Genomic DNA, 17,018 nt, shown 5'->3' with positions numbered 1-17,018 from the left:
CTTTGTCATGTCTGCAAGAGAGGAGTCCGAGTGAAGTGCAGCATGAAGAGTCAGACAGAAACCCATGTATCACTTATGCATGAACACATCTAGGTGTCTCTTTTTATTACTGTAGTTACTAGTAAAGAAGGCATGTACTTCTCTCAGTCATGTTTTTCAGCCCACTGTTCAGCTCTGGAGGATTCTTAAGCACTCTGTGTCCTGAGGCCCTGCATCTGAGTTCCTATATCCAGGTGACAAATAAGGGTAATAATTTTGTTTATGATTATCTTTCTCTCCATATCCCTTATGGTTACTTCTGTTTCAGTAGACATGAAGGCCCCAAACATGATTCCTCTTGGCAAATTGCTAAAAAGCCTAGTTCATCAAACTGATTCTCTAATTACCATTTGAATTGTTGACTTGGATTATATCAGATATTTCAAATGAGTTTTGAGATGGAAGTGTAAGAAATAGTTTTTCCTAGATAGAGCTTACTACAGACATATAGGCACTATGAACAATACTGCTCATGATTGGAAATAGTATGATTACATATTTGATATCATGTATCGATAGAACATGCACTGTATAAATCACACACATTTGAGTATCTGCTAGTGCACACAATCCCATGGAGCAGCCTGTGTTAGAAGTTCAATCATCACTCTGAATCCAGAGCTTTTCATCACTACCTGAATATCAAGGCTAGAAAGAAAACTGCTTATTAGAGTTCTATCACATGACCAAGACCTCAGTTCCCATGGACGTGTATTTTGTGATCAGCTATTTCTACATCTACAGCATTGATTTCTTCCATTTTAATGCTTACGTTTGAATAGTATGCCGGCTGAGAATTAACTCTATAATTGATGGATAACCACTTCTGATTCCAATTTCCCAGTGAGAAATTGTGTGCCATTGTTTCATTACAGAATATATGTAGCCAAGAAGGTAGTGCATTGATAGGTTTTATATGAACTTATTTCTTAAATTAATAAGGGACATTTGAGAAATTGTCACTAATGCAAAGCAATTGCATTTGCTTCTAGATGATGTACCCCAAAATACTGAATCTTGTGCTGCATAGTTTTAATACATGAATGATAACCTCAGAGTCACTAATAATGTGAATATGTAGCATTAAAGAAAGGATCAATTAAAGTCAATGATTTAATTTCTTGTAAAAACACTACAATTTCTGTAACGAATCTTGCATTCCTTCCCTGATGTGATGCTGTCTGAGCTTTTCACAAAAAGACAGAGCAAAGCCTATTGTTAGAGTTATAGAAACACAGGCACTGAAAGACAGACAGACAGACAGACAGACAGACTGACTGACTGATTTACAAAACAGCATTCAATCAAGAACAGATTAAGACTCACACCACAAACAAACAGAAATGAAAGAAGACTAAAGCAAAAAAGTAGAGAAGTCTAATCTGGGTTCATTGTGGGGTAGCATATCAAGACGAAGTGTTTTTAATTTGAAAATAGTGAAAGCTTGTCATTTTCTTTTCCAATTTGTATCCTCTTGATTTCCTTATGTTGTCTTTTTGCTCTGGCTAGATCTTCAAGTACTATATTGAATAAATATGGAGAGAGCAGACAGCCTTGTTTTGTTCCTGATTTTAGTGGAATCGCTTTGAATTTCTCTCCATTTAATTTGATGTTGGCTGTTGGCTTGCTGTAAATTTCCTTTATTATGTTTAGGTATGTTCCCTATATTCCTGATATCTCCAAGACATTTATCATGAAGGGGTATTGGATTTTGTCAAATTCCTTTTCAGCATCTAGTAAGATGATCATGTGTTTTTTTTCTTTCAGTTTGTTTATATGGTGTATTACATTGACAGACTTTCGTAGTTGGACCACATTTGCATCCCTGGAATGAAGCCTACTCGATCATGGTGGATAATTGTCATTGATTCCTTGTATTGTTCTCTTTGTTCCTATTTTATTGATTTCAGCTCTCAATTTGATTATTTCCTGGCATCTATTCCTCTTGAGTGGCTTTGCTTCTTTTTGTTCTAGAGCTTTCCGGTGTGCTGTTAAGTCATTAGTGTGAGATTTCTCCAACTTCTTTATGTGGGCATTTAGTGCTATGAATTTCGCTTTTAGCACAGCTTTCATAGTGTTCCATAAGTTTGGGTATGTGATATATTCATTTTCATTGATCTCTAGAAAGTCTTTAATTTCTTTCTTTATTTCTTCCTTGACCCATTGGTGATTCAGTTGAGCATTATTCAGTTTCCATGAGTAGGCTTTCTGTAGTTTTTGTTGTTTGTTAAAATCCGACTTTAATCCATGTGGTCTGATAGAATGCAGGAGGTTGTTCCAATTGTTTTTTTATCTGTTGAGGTTTGCTTTGTGGCCAAGTATGTGGTCGATTTTAGAGAAAGTTCCATCAGGGTGTTCAGAAGAAGGTATATTCTTTTTTGTTAGGATGGAATTTTCTTTAGATATTGATTAATTCCATTTGAGTCATAACATCAGTTAAGTTTTTTATTTCTCTGTTAAGTTTAGATTTTGCAGATCTGTCCAGTGGTGAGAGTGGGTGTTGAAATCTCCCACTATTAATGTGTGGGTTTTATACGTAATTTAAGCTTTAGTAATGTTTCTTTTACATATGTGGTACCCTTGTGTTTGGGGCATAAATGTTCAGAATTAAAAACTTCATTTTGGTTTATCTTTCCTTTGATGAGTATGTAATGCCCTTCTTGATCTCTTTTGATTGATTTAGTTTGAAATATATTTTGCTGGATAGTAGGATGGCTATACTGGCTTGCTTCTTAAGACCTTTTGATTGGAAAGTCTTTTCCCAGCCTTTTATTCTTAGTAGTGTCTATCTTTGAGGTGTGTTTCTTGTTTGCAGCAGAAAGACTGGTCCTGCTTTCATATCCATTTTGTTAGCCTATATCTTTTTATAGGTGAATTAAGTTCATTGATATTATGGATATTAATGACCAGTGATTGTTCATTCCTGTTTTTCTTTTGGTGGTAGTGTGTGTGTATTTCTCTTCTTTGGGGTTTAATTCTGTGGTGTTAACTTATTGTTTGTATTTTGGAGGTGTATCTGACTTCCTTAGGTTGGAATTTTGCTTCTAGTGCTTTCTGTAGGGCTGGGTTTGTGGATAAGTATTATTTAAAGATGGTTTTGTCTTGGAATGTCTTGTTCCCTTCATCTATCATGATTGGAATTTTGCTGGGTATATTACTCTAGGCTGGCATCCACGGTTGGATCTCTTAATATCTGCATTAAATCTGTCCAGGTCCTCTGGCTTTCAAAATTTCCATTGAGAATTTGGGTGTTTTTCTGATGGTTTTGCCTTTATAAGTCACTTGGCCTTTTTCCTTTGCTGCTCTTAATATTCTTTCTTTATTCTGTATGTTTAGTTGTTTAATTATTATGTGGCAATGGAATTTTTTGGGGGTCTACTCTGGTGTTCTACAGGCTTCTTGTATTTTCACAGGCATTTCCTTCTTTAAGTTGGGAAAGTTTTCTTCTATGATCTTGTTGAATATATTTTCTGTGCCTTTGAATTGGTATTCTTCTCCTTCCTCTATCCCTATTATTCTTAGGTTTTGTCTTTTCATGGTGTCCCAGATTTCTTGGTCATTTTGTGTTATGACATTTTTGGCACTAGTATTTTCTTTGACTGATGAATCCATTTCCTCTATTGTATCCTCTACATCAGAGATTCTCTCTTTCATCTTTTGTATTCTGTTGGTTATGCTTGCACCTGTATTTATTGTTCATTTACTTAGATTTTCTATTTTCAGCTTTCCCTCTGTTTCTGTCTTTTTTCATTGTTTCTATTTTCCTTTTCAGGTTGTGGACTGTTTTTCTTGCCTGGTCTGTTTCATTGCTTCATTCATTTTTCTTTAAGGGAATTGTTGCTTCTTCCACTTTTTTATTTCTCTTTTCCTCTAGTTCTTTATAGATTTTCTTCCAATTTTTTTGTTTGACTTTTTCTCTTATTCTTAATGATTTCTTCCACTTTTTGGTCATCTTTTCTCCAATTTCATTTTTTCTTGAAATGCCTCTAGCATCTTTCATGATTCAATTCTTAATGTTGCTTTCTTCTGCTTCTTCCACCTTGTGATATTCAGGTCTTGCTGTTGGAATGAGGGCTAGGTTTGGTGATGCTGTATTGATCTTTATGTTGTTGTATGTACTTCTGCCTTGATATCTGCCCATCTCCTCATCTAATGTGTATAAGAGGTGCTTGTTTTTGAGTGACATGCTGTTTGTACACTCTGCGCTTTTTGTGTCTGTGTCTCAGGGGGCCCTTCTGGTCTAATCTTAGCTCTCAGTCTGATTGGACCAGGCAGCTTCTGTGTCTCAGCAAGCTGCTCTTGGGTCAACCCAAGCTAGTCGATTCTGTGACTCACGGATTCATTCTTGGTGTTATCAGGGCTATTGGTCCAGTTCAGAGCTAACAGATTCGGGCATTTTGGAAAGCCTCTCTTGGTCCAATGAGAGGTGCTGGATTCTACTTCTCAGAAAGCCACTCTTGTTCTAATCAGGGCTGGCAGGTTTCCCTGTCTCCAGAGTTTACTCTTGGTCCAACGATGCCTCTTTGTCCCAATGGGAGCTCTCTGTTTCTCTGGCAGATGTGAGATCTATGGACTGGGTGGGAGCATTCTGGGCTGGATTGGAGCTCTCTGGGCCAGATGGGAGCTCTGGGCTGATGGCAGCTAAGGATTGGTCTCCAAGCCTCAGGAAGTGGTGGAGGTCTCAGGCAGATGGTATGGGGCAGGGCATGTAAATTGCAGGGTTTTCTGGATGGTCTTGAGAAGGGGAACCTTCCCAGAAGACCCCTGCCCACTGGCCAGCAACTGGGGCTAGCAACTGGGGCTGAGTTGGGTAGGTCTTCCCTGGGCCCAGTTGGGTGGGTCTTCCCTGGGGCCCCAAGGCTGGGGCCCAAGGATGGGACCTAGGGGCAGGCCTCCCTGGTATAAACAGAGTCAGTCACCTCTTAGCTGGATGGGAGATTTGGGCCAAATGGGAGTTGGGGTGGTTTCCATAATATTGTCTTTAAAAGGCAGGTTAAAGAAAGAAGCTGAATACACAGGATATCATTCTTTTTTCTCTCCTTTTTTCTTTTTACAGGACCTTTTTTTTTGGTTTTTCGAGACAGGGTTCTCTGTGTAGCTTTTCGCCTTTCCTGGAACTCACTTTGGTAGTCCAGGCTGGCCTTGAACTCACAGAGATCCCCTGCTCTGCCTCTCGAGTGCTGGGATTAAAGGCGTGCGCTACCACCACCCGGCCTCCTTTTTCTTATTTATTCTATGTATCTTTTAGCATCATGTATCTTCATTCCATTCATTTCCCATCCCTTTGCATCTGTCCTCCCCGCTTGTACAACTCCAAATAAAACAAAGCTTAAGAGAAAAAAAAGGAAAAACAATAAAATCTTTAAAAAAAAATCTCATCATTAAAGCTGCAATATGACACAGAGCCAACTCTCCCACCTCCCCAGATTTTAATGGGTTAGAGGGGGAGGATGAGGGCAGCTTTTCCCCACCAAGCCACCATAAGACAAGATGAGTAATGGGGACAGATTTCTCATGCTAAACAATTTTGGGGATGGCTGAACCTATAGCTGCATTAGAAGGGTTGGCTCTATTGTGTTTCCCTAGCAAAGTGTAGGGCCTGCTTTCCTGAGTGTTGCATCTGGTGTGGGCCAGGGGTAGTTCTCCCACTCTTATGATCACAGGGCCAGGTCTCCCATCTGTCCCAGGCATTGATGGGTATGCAGGGATATCATTTCTCTCTGCCTATGCCACCACAAGACAGATGAGAAATGAGAAAGCTCTCCCATGCTCCACAATTTCCATTCTGGCTAACCCACACCTATGCTAACAGGGTTGGCTCTACTGTGCTGCCCTGTCAAGGTGCAGGACTGCTCTCCTGAGTGTTGCAGCTGGTGGGGGTCAAGAAGAGCTCTCCTATTCTTAAAACCACAGGGTCAACTCTCTCACATTCCACAGACATTAATAGGGGGAAGTGTCTCATTCCTCCACCCATGTCATTACAAGGTAGATGGGGAAGAGAAATGGGGAGAGATCTCCAATGCTCACAACTTTGGGGCTGGCTCACCCACACACCTGCACTAACAAGGTTGGCTCTCCCACTCTTATGACCATAGGGCCAGCTTCTCACTTGCCCCAGACATTAATGGAGCGGGGAGGAGAGTACAACTCTCCCCCACCCATGCCACCACAAGATAGATGGTTGTAGCATGAATTCTAATTTGTCTTAATAATAAAAACCTGGAGTCAGATACTAGGGTAAATGTTTGAATGAGCAGAGAAGTAAAGGAGCAGCCAAAGTGACCTCTTAGCTCCATCACTCCTCAGACTGAAAAGGGCTGAACTCCTGTCTCTGCCAGCCTTATATTCCTGTTTCTGACCAGCCATATCACTTCCTGTCTCCTGTCTATACTGACCTCCAGACCTCTATCATTAACTAATGGCTAGCTTCACCCTCTAATCTTCAGGCAAGCATTATTTGTTAGAGCCAAAACAAAAATATCACCACATTCCATCTTTTTGTTTAAAATTAAAAGGTTATGGAAGCCGCCACTGCCGCCAGCGCAGCTGTGCCAGAGCCAGGAGGAGACCGGCCACAGGCCGCCCAACACCCCCCCCCCCCCGCCCCGGATTTGTTACAAACAATCTGTTAAAACATGGTGGATTACTATGAAGTTCTGGGCGTGCAGAGACATGCCTCACCTGAGGACATTAAAAAGGCATATCGGAAACAGGCACTGAAATGGCATCCAGACAAAAATCCTGAAAATGAAGAAGCAGAGCAGAAATTCAAACAAGTAGCTGAGGCCTATGAGTGTTATCGGATGCAAAAAAGCAGGACATCTATGACAAATACGGCAAAGAAGGATTAAATGGTGGTGGAGAGTGGAAGTCATTTTTGACAGTCCGTTTGAGTTTTGGCTTCACATTCCAGAATCCAGATGATGTCTTCAGGGAAGTTTTTTGGTGGAAGGGACCCATTTTCATTTGACCTCTTTGAAGACCCATTTGATGACGTTTTTGGAACCGAAGGGTCCCCGAGGAAGCAGAAACCGAGGTATAGGCTCATTTTTCTCTGCCTTGAGTGGATTTCCTCCTTTTGGAGGTAGATTTCCTGCTTTTGATACAGGATTCACTCCTTTCGGCTCACTAGGGCATGGGATATCACTTCCTTCTCTTCAGCATCATTGGGCAGTAGCAGAATGGGCAACTTCAATTCAATATCATCTTCTACTAAGATAGTTAATGGCAAAAAATACTACAAAGAGAATTGTGGAGAATGGCCAGGAAAGAGTAGAAGTTGAGGAAGACGGACAGTTAAAGTCCCTGACGATAAATGGTAAGGAGCACCTGCTATGCTTGGATAACAAGTAATTCAACACAAGCGTTTAACAGAAACGGTAAACCATAACAAGCACCAGTTGAGGAATAACAGGAACTTTTTTTTAAGATTTCAAACAAAACTCGACTTTCTGTATAACTGTACCTAAAGTATTTATAAAACAGCTCATCGGAGCCCCTATTTCATAGACTTTTGAGTTTGTTGTTGGGGCCACAAAATAGGACCATTTTTTTTGTCTTTAAAATTGTTGTAATCTCTGTATGCACTTTGCTTTAAACAAAAGAAAACAAAATGTAATCTGAGGTGAGCCCCGTGACTCTTGAGTAGTGCTAGGACAAGACTGTTGTTTAACACCAGCATGATATGTTTCCTTCTTATTGTGTTGACATGTGATTGAGTAGTGTCAGCCTGCTGTGAAGTTAACATTGCCAGATGAACCTTCCACAGATATATTTCAATTTTATTTTCAGTATTTAGTAATGAAAGCTATTACTGCATCAACGGTAATACATTTCTGGTTTAGTGTAAATTAAGGATGTTTTCTAGTTGTGCATGGATGCTGGCAAATTCGTCAGTTCTGACAATTGTTTAAATATGTAATGTTAAGCTTAGGTTTAAAAAAGTTGGTATTTTGGGTCTATGTCATTTGCCTTAAAAAAGAAAATAAATGCGAATGTGTTTGGTGCATTCTTTCATGAGAAAAAAAATAAAAGGTTATAACTAATATAAGAAAAACTATATACAGTAAGTACAATAACTTTATACAATATATACATGCATTAATTACATCAACAATGTGTAGTCTGCTAACAATTGACACACTCAGAAAAAATACTCCATTATCTATCTTAACTTGGTGAGTCCAAAAGTTTGTACATAATTTACTTTCTATTCTAACTTGCATTACCAAAAACTATCTCTTAATGTCTCTCAACTCTATACACTTTATGTCTCTTTAGTGAGTTTCTTTTCTGAATATGGTAACAAGAAAAAGTATAACTAGAAAGTCTTCAACTCCTTCAGATACCAGAGAAGGAAATAATATTACCTGAATAAGCAATAAAATAACCTATAAAAAGACACAGGCTAACGGAATGGATATGAAATCAGGATCCATCTTTCTGCTGCAAAGAAGAAAACACACTTAATCCTGAAAAAACAGACACTACCTCAGAGTAAAAGGCTTGGAAAAGACTTTCCAATCAAATGGACTTAAGAAGCAAGCTGGTGTAGCAATTCTAATATCTAACAAAATAGATTTCAAATTAAAACCAGTCAAAAGAGATCCAGACGGACATTACATATTCATCACAGAAAAGATCCACGAAGATGAAGTTTCAATTCTGAACATTTATGCCTCAAATACAAGAGAACCCACATATATAAAACAAACATTACAAAAAGCTTAAATCACACATTAAACCCCACACATTAATAGTGGAGAGTTCTGTACCCCACTCTCACCACTGATAGATAAGCCAGACTAAAAATTTGCAGAGAAATAAGCACCTAACAGATGCTATGACTCAAATGGACTTAATAGATATCTACAGAACATTCCACCCTAAAAAAAAGAATATACTTCTTCTCAGTACCCCATGAAACCACCTCAAAAATTGACCACATACCCAATCATAAAGCATATCTCAACAGGTGCAAAAATGGGATAACCTCTTGCATTCTCTCAGACCACCATGGATTAAATTTCAACAACAACAACAAAATTAGAGAAAGCCTACAATATCATTGAAACTGAATAATGCTCAACTGAATCAACAATGGGTCAAGGAAGAAATAAAGAAAGAAATTAAAGACTTCCTGGAATTCAATGAAAATGAATGTACTACATACCCAAACTTATGGACACTATGAATGCAGTGCTAAGAGGAAAATTCATAGCACTAAATGCCCACATAAGAAGTTGAAAATCTCACACTAGTGACTTAACAGCACACCTAAAAGCTCTAGAATAAGAAGAATCAAATTCACTCATGAGAACAGATGCCAGAAATAATCAAATTGAAAGCTAAAATCAATAAATAGGAACAAATGGAACAATACAAAGAATCAATGAAACAAAGAATTGGTTCTTGAGAAAATCAACAAGATAGACAAGCCCTTATCTAAATTAATCAGAAGGCAGAGAGAAAGCATCCAAATTATCAAAATCAGAAATGAAAAGGGTGACATAACAACAGACATTGAGGAAACCAGAGAACCTCTAATCCAAACTAAACAAAGCAGAAATTAACAAAATGAGAAATGTAAAGGGAGACATAAAAACAGGCAATAACTAAATCCAGAGAATCCTCAGGTCATACTTCAAAAACCTGTACTCTACAAAATTCAAAATTTGAAGAACATGGACAATTTTCTGGATAGAACAACATACCAAAGTTAAATCAAGACCAAATAAATACTTGAAATAGACCAATAACACCCAAGAAATAGAATCAGTCATTAAAAGTCTCCTGTGGGCATTTACCCACCACCCCCACAGCTTCCCAGAGTTTCAATCCAATGTAAAGTATTTAAAACTAGTAATTGTCTTTTTTTTTTTTAAAAAAAAACAGAACCTTAAAATATAATCTCCTTTGCTTAGCCTTTTCCTAACCCTTGACACAACTTGTAACCAACCCCCCTAAACACTGAAAATTATCCCAGAACCAAAACCCATTAAAAAGTCCAAAAAACCACCCACCCCACACCACCTCTTTGGAATGTGGCATCATATTCTTAAAATTGCTTCCTGCTGGCATGGGTGAAGTTATCTTTATCCTGAAAGAAAAATTTTAGGTTAATTGTCAAATTTTAGGAAAGGTAACTTTGTTATCCAGTCTATGTATGATGCCAAAGTTCAGGGTTTATCTCAAGTTTTATTCAAGTAGTCTGTGGGACTGGATCATCACAGCTAGTCATCTCAAAATTGCTCTGAGCATTTGTAGTTCAAAGCTGATCTGTAGATGATGTTTATCAGCTTGGTGATATTATTATTATTGTCCACGTGAAATTGTTGTGGTTGTGGGCCCCATCTTCTTCCTGGAGACTTCAGTTGATGTTAGCTGGCCATGATTTCCTGCAGAAAACTGATAAGAGACTCAAACACAAAGACATATATATGCAGCTAATGAAGCCTTTTTTTTTCTAGAACTAGTTAGTACTCTATATGACCATTCATATCTTAACAAAGTTTAAAATGTCTGTCTATCTATCTATCTATCTATCTATCTATCTATCTATCTATCTATCTATCTATCATCTATCTATGTTAATCTTGTAAATTTTGATAAAAATTCATACTTTAAGAAAAGTTTAAAGAATCAGAATAGAATCAAAGAGTTGAGATTAGTAATAGAATAGTCCCTTAATTAATTTGGCTTTTCTCCTGTCCATAGCTGAAGATGGCTCTTTTCATTGGCATGATACAGGAGTTTGCATTTTCCTTTTAACAACATCTGAGTTTAAAGAAGGAGAGAGCAATTCTCCTACTCCAAATCAGCTTTAAATTTCAATTGAACTGGACTATTAGAAGACCAATAGTGTTAAATTCTTAGAGAAGACAGAAACAAACATTTAGGAAACATATAAACTTTTTAGATGATATACCCATATGCCATTTCACTCTGTTTCCTGGATAGATGATTTGTCCCTTTTCTTCAGTTGTCTCATTTGTCTTGCGTTCTTCAGATTCCTTAACCTTCAGTCTCCTAAAGACAAAACAAAAAACCTCTCCCAAGACTAATTTGGGATGTTCCTTTTTGGCAAGTTATTATCTATTAAATGAAAAAGCATGTGTTACTGGTATAAGTTAGTTTAAATTGGATGTTCATGCTGGTTGACGAACTATTACCTCCTCTAATTAAGAGTCTCTCTTGTTCACATCGAACCTTTATTAATTTGATGTACCCACAGCTTATCTTCTGTAGAAACAAAAGCAAAAGCTCGTCCCCAACGTAACACCATACCCTGATTTCCATTCTGAGTCAGCATATCTTTAAAGTATATAGCTGATATAATTCTCTAGTTTTTTTCTATTATCCAATGTCTCTCTGCAGCTGTTGTTCCTTTCTCATTGTCATTGAGAAAATTTAAAGTTAATAGAGCATTATGCAGTCTATTTCTGGGGTTTTTGTTACACTTTCTGTTTATTAGCATGTCCTTTAGAGTTCTGTTTGTTCTTTCTATAACTGCTTGACCTGTAGGATTATGTGGTATGCCTGTAATATGCTTTATATTATAATAAGCAAAAAACTGTTTCATTTTAACAGAGACATATGATGGAGTATTGTCAGTTTTGATTTGTGGAGGTATACCCATGATGGCCATAACTTCTAGCCAATGAGTGATTACAGAATCAGCTTTTTCAGAACTCAAAGCAGTTGCCCATTGAAATCCTGAATAAGTATTGATGGTATGGTGTACATATTTCATTTTTTCAAATTCTGCAAAGTGAAAACATGTCCATCTGCCAGATTTCATTCCTATGAGTACTCTTTGGGTTACATCCTGCTGGTAATGGTGCTTGATTGTAGAAGGAACAAGTAGGACTTTTTTTTTTTTTACTATTTCTTTGGCTTGTTGCCAGGTTATGGAAAAATCCTTTTTAAACCTTTACATTGACATGATGTTTTTTTTATGAAATTCTGAGGCCTCCAGCACATTTCCTATTAATAATTTATCAATCTCATCATTGCCTCGTGCTAGAGGCCTGCAGACCAGTATGGGATCAGATGTGAGTTATATATAAAGAATGACTTCTTTTCCTGTATGTATCTTGTAATTGAATAAATAGTGAAGTTAATTTTGCAGCATTAGGGATAAATTCTGCAGTCTCAATATGTAATACTACTCTTTCATCATACTGAGAGTCAGTTACTATGCTGAGAGGTTCCAAAAAATCCATTAATACCAACAGAATAGCATACAATTCTGATTTTTGCACTGAATTATAAGGACTTTGAACCACTTTACTTAAACCTTCTAATTTGTAACCTGCCTTTCCTTGTTTGTTGCATCTTTATAAAATGTATGAACTCTAAATATTGGTTTTTCCCATAAAATTCGAGGCAAGATCCAATCAGCTCTCTTTATAAGATCAATTCTATCACTTTTGGGATATTTGCTGTTAATTCCTCCCAAAAATTTACTGCAAGCTCTCTGCCAAGTTCACTTTCTGTCCATAATTTTTCAATGTCCTCCTTAGTTAAAGGTATGGCAATTTCTGCTGGGTCTATTCCTGCTAATTGACAAAGGCTGGTTGATTCCTTCAATATGTTGAGCATTTAACTGTTCTTCTACCAGCTCTTCTAAAGCCTGGAGTTTCTCTGTTGTTAAAGGCTAATGCTGAACCCATACAGGCTTGTCTGTTAACCATTTTAAATTTAGAGCTGTTGGTGTTTTGGAAGATCATCAGTTGTTGTGCCCTGTTCTTGTATTATATGGATGGCTGTGACCACTCATTAGAATAATATCTTCTAATATTTCTCTCAGAAACATGTGCTAGTTTATGATTTGTTTCTGAGATTGGAGGATGTTAATCTGAGTATTCCATTGTTGCAACAAGTCTCGACCCCACAGTTCATAGCTATGTTGGCCACATATGGTTTTAATTTTCCTCTCTGTCCTTCTGGACCTATATATTTGAGCCATCTTGCACTCTGTTTCATTTGAGATACTGTCCCAATTCCTAACAGTTGAATGTTTACCTCCAGAAGAGCCAAGTTGGATGCCAAAATTCTGGTGCAATTATGGTAATGTCTCCACCTGTGTCTACCAGACCCGACAGCAAAACACCATTTATTTTTATTGTTAATTTTGGTCTTTGTTCATTAACAGAAGTTTGCCAAAATTTTCTTTATGTTTTTTTTTCTGAATTTTCTATTCTCTCTGTTTCATCATTCTGACCAGCATGATTTATTCCAATAGGCATTTGGTTATTTAATTGCTCTGAGTAGGGTTTCCTCTATGACTGCAGGAAAGATTTGAACTGGATTTGCTATGGGGCCTGCATGAGGCCCCTCTACGAGTTTCCCGAAGACTGAGCAAAGGATTACCTTGTGTGTCCCTTGTTGATCAACATTCGTTGGTCTAGTGTTTTTCCTTACCACACCTTCTGCATACCCCAGAAGAAGGGGCATTCTGTTGCCATTGTTCCTTGAAGAAACATTGTTTCTAGGAATGACCTGTTTACAGTCCCTTTTCAAATGTCCTTGTTTTCCACATCCAAAGCATGTAACATTCCTCAAAACCTTTTGAAATTGCTTCTCCTACCCACACATCATCATGGTCATTAACTGTGTCTCTAATCCAATCTTCCAAAGGTGCAGATCTTGTCTTTAATGGCCTAATTATTCTCTTGCATGCTGCATTTGTCTTCTCAAAAGCCAAATATTCAATTATTATCTGACTGGCTTCTGAATTCTAGACCATTCTCTTTACTGCTGAAGTCAGTCTTTGTAAGAAATCTGTGAAGATTCTTTTGGGTCCTGTATAACCTTTGTAAATGACTCAGTTTTTTTCCTGGTTCTTCAACTCTGTCCCATGCATTCAAGCCTGCCATTCGACATAGAATTAGGATTTGGACATCATATAAACATTGTGTTTGTACCGAAGCATATTGGCCTTCTCCAATAAGCTGATCCTGGCAGACTTGTATTCCTTTATCCCTCCATTGTTTTTCTATATTTTTAGCCTCATCCTTGAACCTCATTTGCCACTGGAGGTTTTGTTTGGGTTCTAGAACAGCCTGTGCCAGTTCCTGCCAGTCCTGTGGTAGAGTCCTATTATAAGTTGACCACGTGTTTAACATTTACTTTACATATGGGAATGCATGCCATAAGATGCTACTGCCTCCTTAAATATTCATAAGTCTAACATTTCATTTGGAATCCAAGTAGTTCATCCATTCTTTTCACCAGATAGCTGCTATATGGCTACTGAATAAATTAAGGGTGATTGTGTGAAACCAGGCTTTCTTTCTGTAACCTTATGATCCAGTTTTGAAACAACTTCACTGTTAATTTCTTCTGTCTGAATTTGAATTTGTCTATAATTCATTTTTACAGGTTTAACAGTTTTTTCTAAAACTGTTATCCTGCACTTAAATTGACTATCTTTTTAAATAGTAAAATGAGGATAAGAAAAGTAATTAACTGCATAATTCGATCAACATTAATCTTCTCATATAGTTGTTCCAATGTCAGACTGCCTAAAATTCCAAGCAAAGCCCAATTTTCTTCCAATGTACACATAATACCCATTTTTTTAATGTGGAAAAAATTTCTCTTTTAAATAGTTTCCTTTAAAATATCTGATATGTTAAGTGACTTACCAAGTCTGCGTAGAACAGTAGAAATCCAAGGGAATTTCAAAACAGCCACCTAGTGTCCGAGGTGTGAAGAGAGGGGGGAGGAGAGAGAAAGCGTAGCCACAAGTTCTGGCTAAGAGCTTAAATCCAACCACGTGTTCCTGCTTGAGCCAAGTCAAGGCTTGGCTCTGGCTTCCTTAATCTCTGACCACATGCGTTGGCTTTACAGGCAGGGCCCTGTTCAGCAGGCAGGCCTGAGTTGTTTGTAGCACCAGCTTTAATCAAGTAGCTCCAGCTTCATGCAACTGCTTGGGACTGTCCCGAGGGCAAGCTGACCTGGGCCTGAGCTAGGAGCTGGGCCACTCAGGCTGGAATGCAGACCTGCTACCAAGCCAAGCCAAGCAGTTTTTTAATGGATTCTTGTCACATTGGGTGCCAAATGTAGATGTAACCAACCATCTTACTAAATAAGAAACACAGAACCAATTCAAAGAAGTAAGCCAAGAGATCAGAGTTAAGAGCCATACCCGTCTGTTGCAGCTAGCCTCTTCAGCAAAAGAGAGCTACTTCCTGTGTGTTTGTCTTTATATAGACTTTCTGTTCTGCCTTTTCATTGGTTGTAAACCCAACTACATGACCACCTCATCACTGCCTGTCTGTACAGACCTCCATGTCTTCTATGGCTGGTATTGAGATTAAAGGTGTGACTCTAATGTTGGCTGTATCCTTGACTGCACAGAGATCTAACTAGCTCTGCCTACCGAGTGCTGGATTAAAGGCATGCACCACCACTGCCCAGCTTTCACTATGGCTCTAATAGCTCTGACCTCTGGGCAAATTTATTTATTAACATACAATTAAAATCACATTTCAGTACAAAGAAAATATCACCATACCTAGCCATCAGGGTAAAGACTGTAGACACATGTGGCTTTGACCTGTGCCAGTGGCTGCAAAGCCACAGGTAGTGGCTTTTCATGAATTTGTGCCCCAAAGCTGGATGCCAGATGTTGCATGAATTGTAATTTGTCTTAATATTAAAACCCAGAGTCAGATATTGAGGTAAATGCTGAAAGATCACAGAAGTAAAGGAGCAGCCAAAGTCACTTCTTACCTCCACAACTCCTCTGACAGAAAAGGGATGATCTCCTTATATTCTTCTCTCTGCCCAGACATATCACTTCTTATCTTCTGTCTATGCAGACTTCCAGACCTCTATGGTTAACTAATGGCTATCTCCACCCTCTGATATTTAGGCAAGCTTTACTTTTAAAGCACAAAGTAAATATCACCACAGATGTGTAGTGGGGACAACTCTCCCATGCTAATAAATTTGGGGATGGCTCACTCACACTGGCATTAATAGGGTTGGTTCTATTCTGTTTCCCTGGTGAGGTATAAGACCTGCTCCTCTGAGTGTTGCAACTGGTGGGGTCAGGGGTATTTCTCCATCTCTTATGACCTAGAACCAGCTTTTCTACCTGTGCTGTGTTGCTGGATAGGGCAGCTCTCATACTTCTGTGTCTCCACAAGACAGAGTCAATTGAGGAAACTTTCCCATGCTCACAGTTTCAGGGTTGGCTCACCCACACCTGTTTTCACAAGATTGGCTCTATGGTGCTGCCCTGACCAGGTGCAGGGTTTTCTCTACTGAGTGTTACAGCTGGTGGAATTTGGGATGGGAAAGAGCAATATTGTACCACCGGAACTCAATTATACTACAACTTCAAAACCTGAACATTCCCATGTAGCTGAAACCCAAGAAAGCAAACTTAAAAATCATTTTATGAAGAGGATAGAGGTTCTTAAAGAGGAAATGAAAAAATCCCTAAAAGAAGTCGAGAAAATGAAACAAAAAAATGGAAGAAATCAAATTCTTTAAAGAAAATAAAGAAAGCGAAGATAATACACTCAAACAGGTGAAGGAAATGGTTCAAGACTTGAAAACTGAAATAGAAGGAATAAAGAAAACACAAAGTGAACCAAAGAATGGATAAAGAAAATGTGGTATATGTACACAATATAGAATTACTCAGCAAAAAAATGACATCATAAAGTTTGTAGGAAAATGGATAGAACTAGAAAAAATCATCTTTAGTGACATAATTTAGACTCAGAAAGACAAACATGGTATGTACTCCCTCATAAGTGGATGTTAGATGTAAAGCAAAGGATATCCAAACTATAATCCCCAGCCCCAGATAAGTTAAGTAGCAATGGAACCTGAAGAGGGATGCATGGATCTTTCTGGGAAGAGGAAGTTAATGAAATGTCCTGGGTAAACTGGGGCAGAGGGGAGTAGGGGAGAGGGAATAGGATAAAGGGAATATAAGGATCAGGATGATCATGTGG

The 17,018-nt window shown here is 38.2% G+C and overlaps 1 pseudogene; it reads left to right on the top strand.

Moving 5' to 3' along the window:
- The first annotated feature begins 6,664 nt into the window (after window positions 1–6,664).
- Window positions 6,665–7,398, top strand: LOC114686826 (annotated as a pseudogene).
- The last annotated feature ends 9,620 nt before the right edge of the window (window positions 7,399–17,018 follow it).

The sequence above is a fragment of the Peromyscus leucopus genome, chromosome 1, assembly GCF_004664715.2.
Source record: "Peromyscus leucopus breed LL Stock chromosome 1, UCI_PerLeu_2.1, whole genome shotgun sequence".
Taxonomy (NCBI): Eukaryota; Metazoa; Chordata; class Mammalia; order Rodentia; family Cricetidae; genus Peromyscus; species Peromyscus leucopus.
This window is presented reverse-complemented; position numbering and strand designations above follow the sequence as displayed.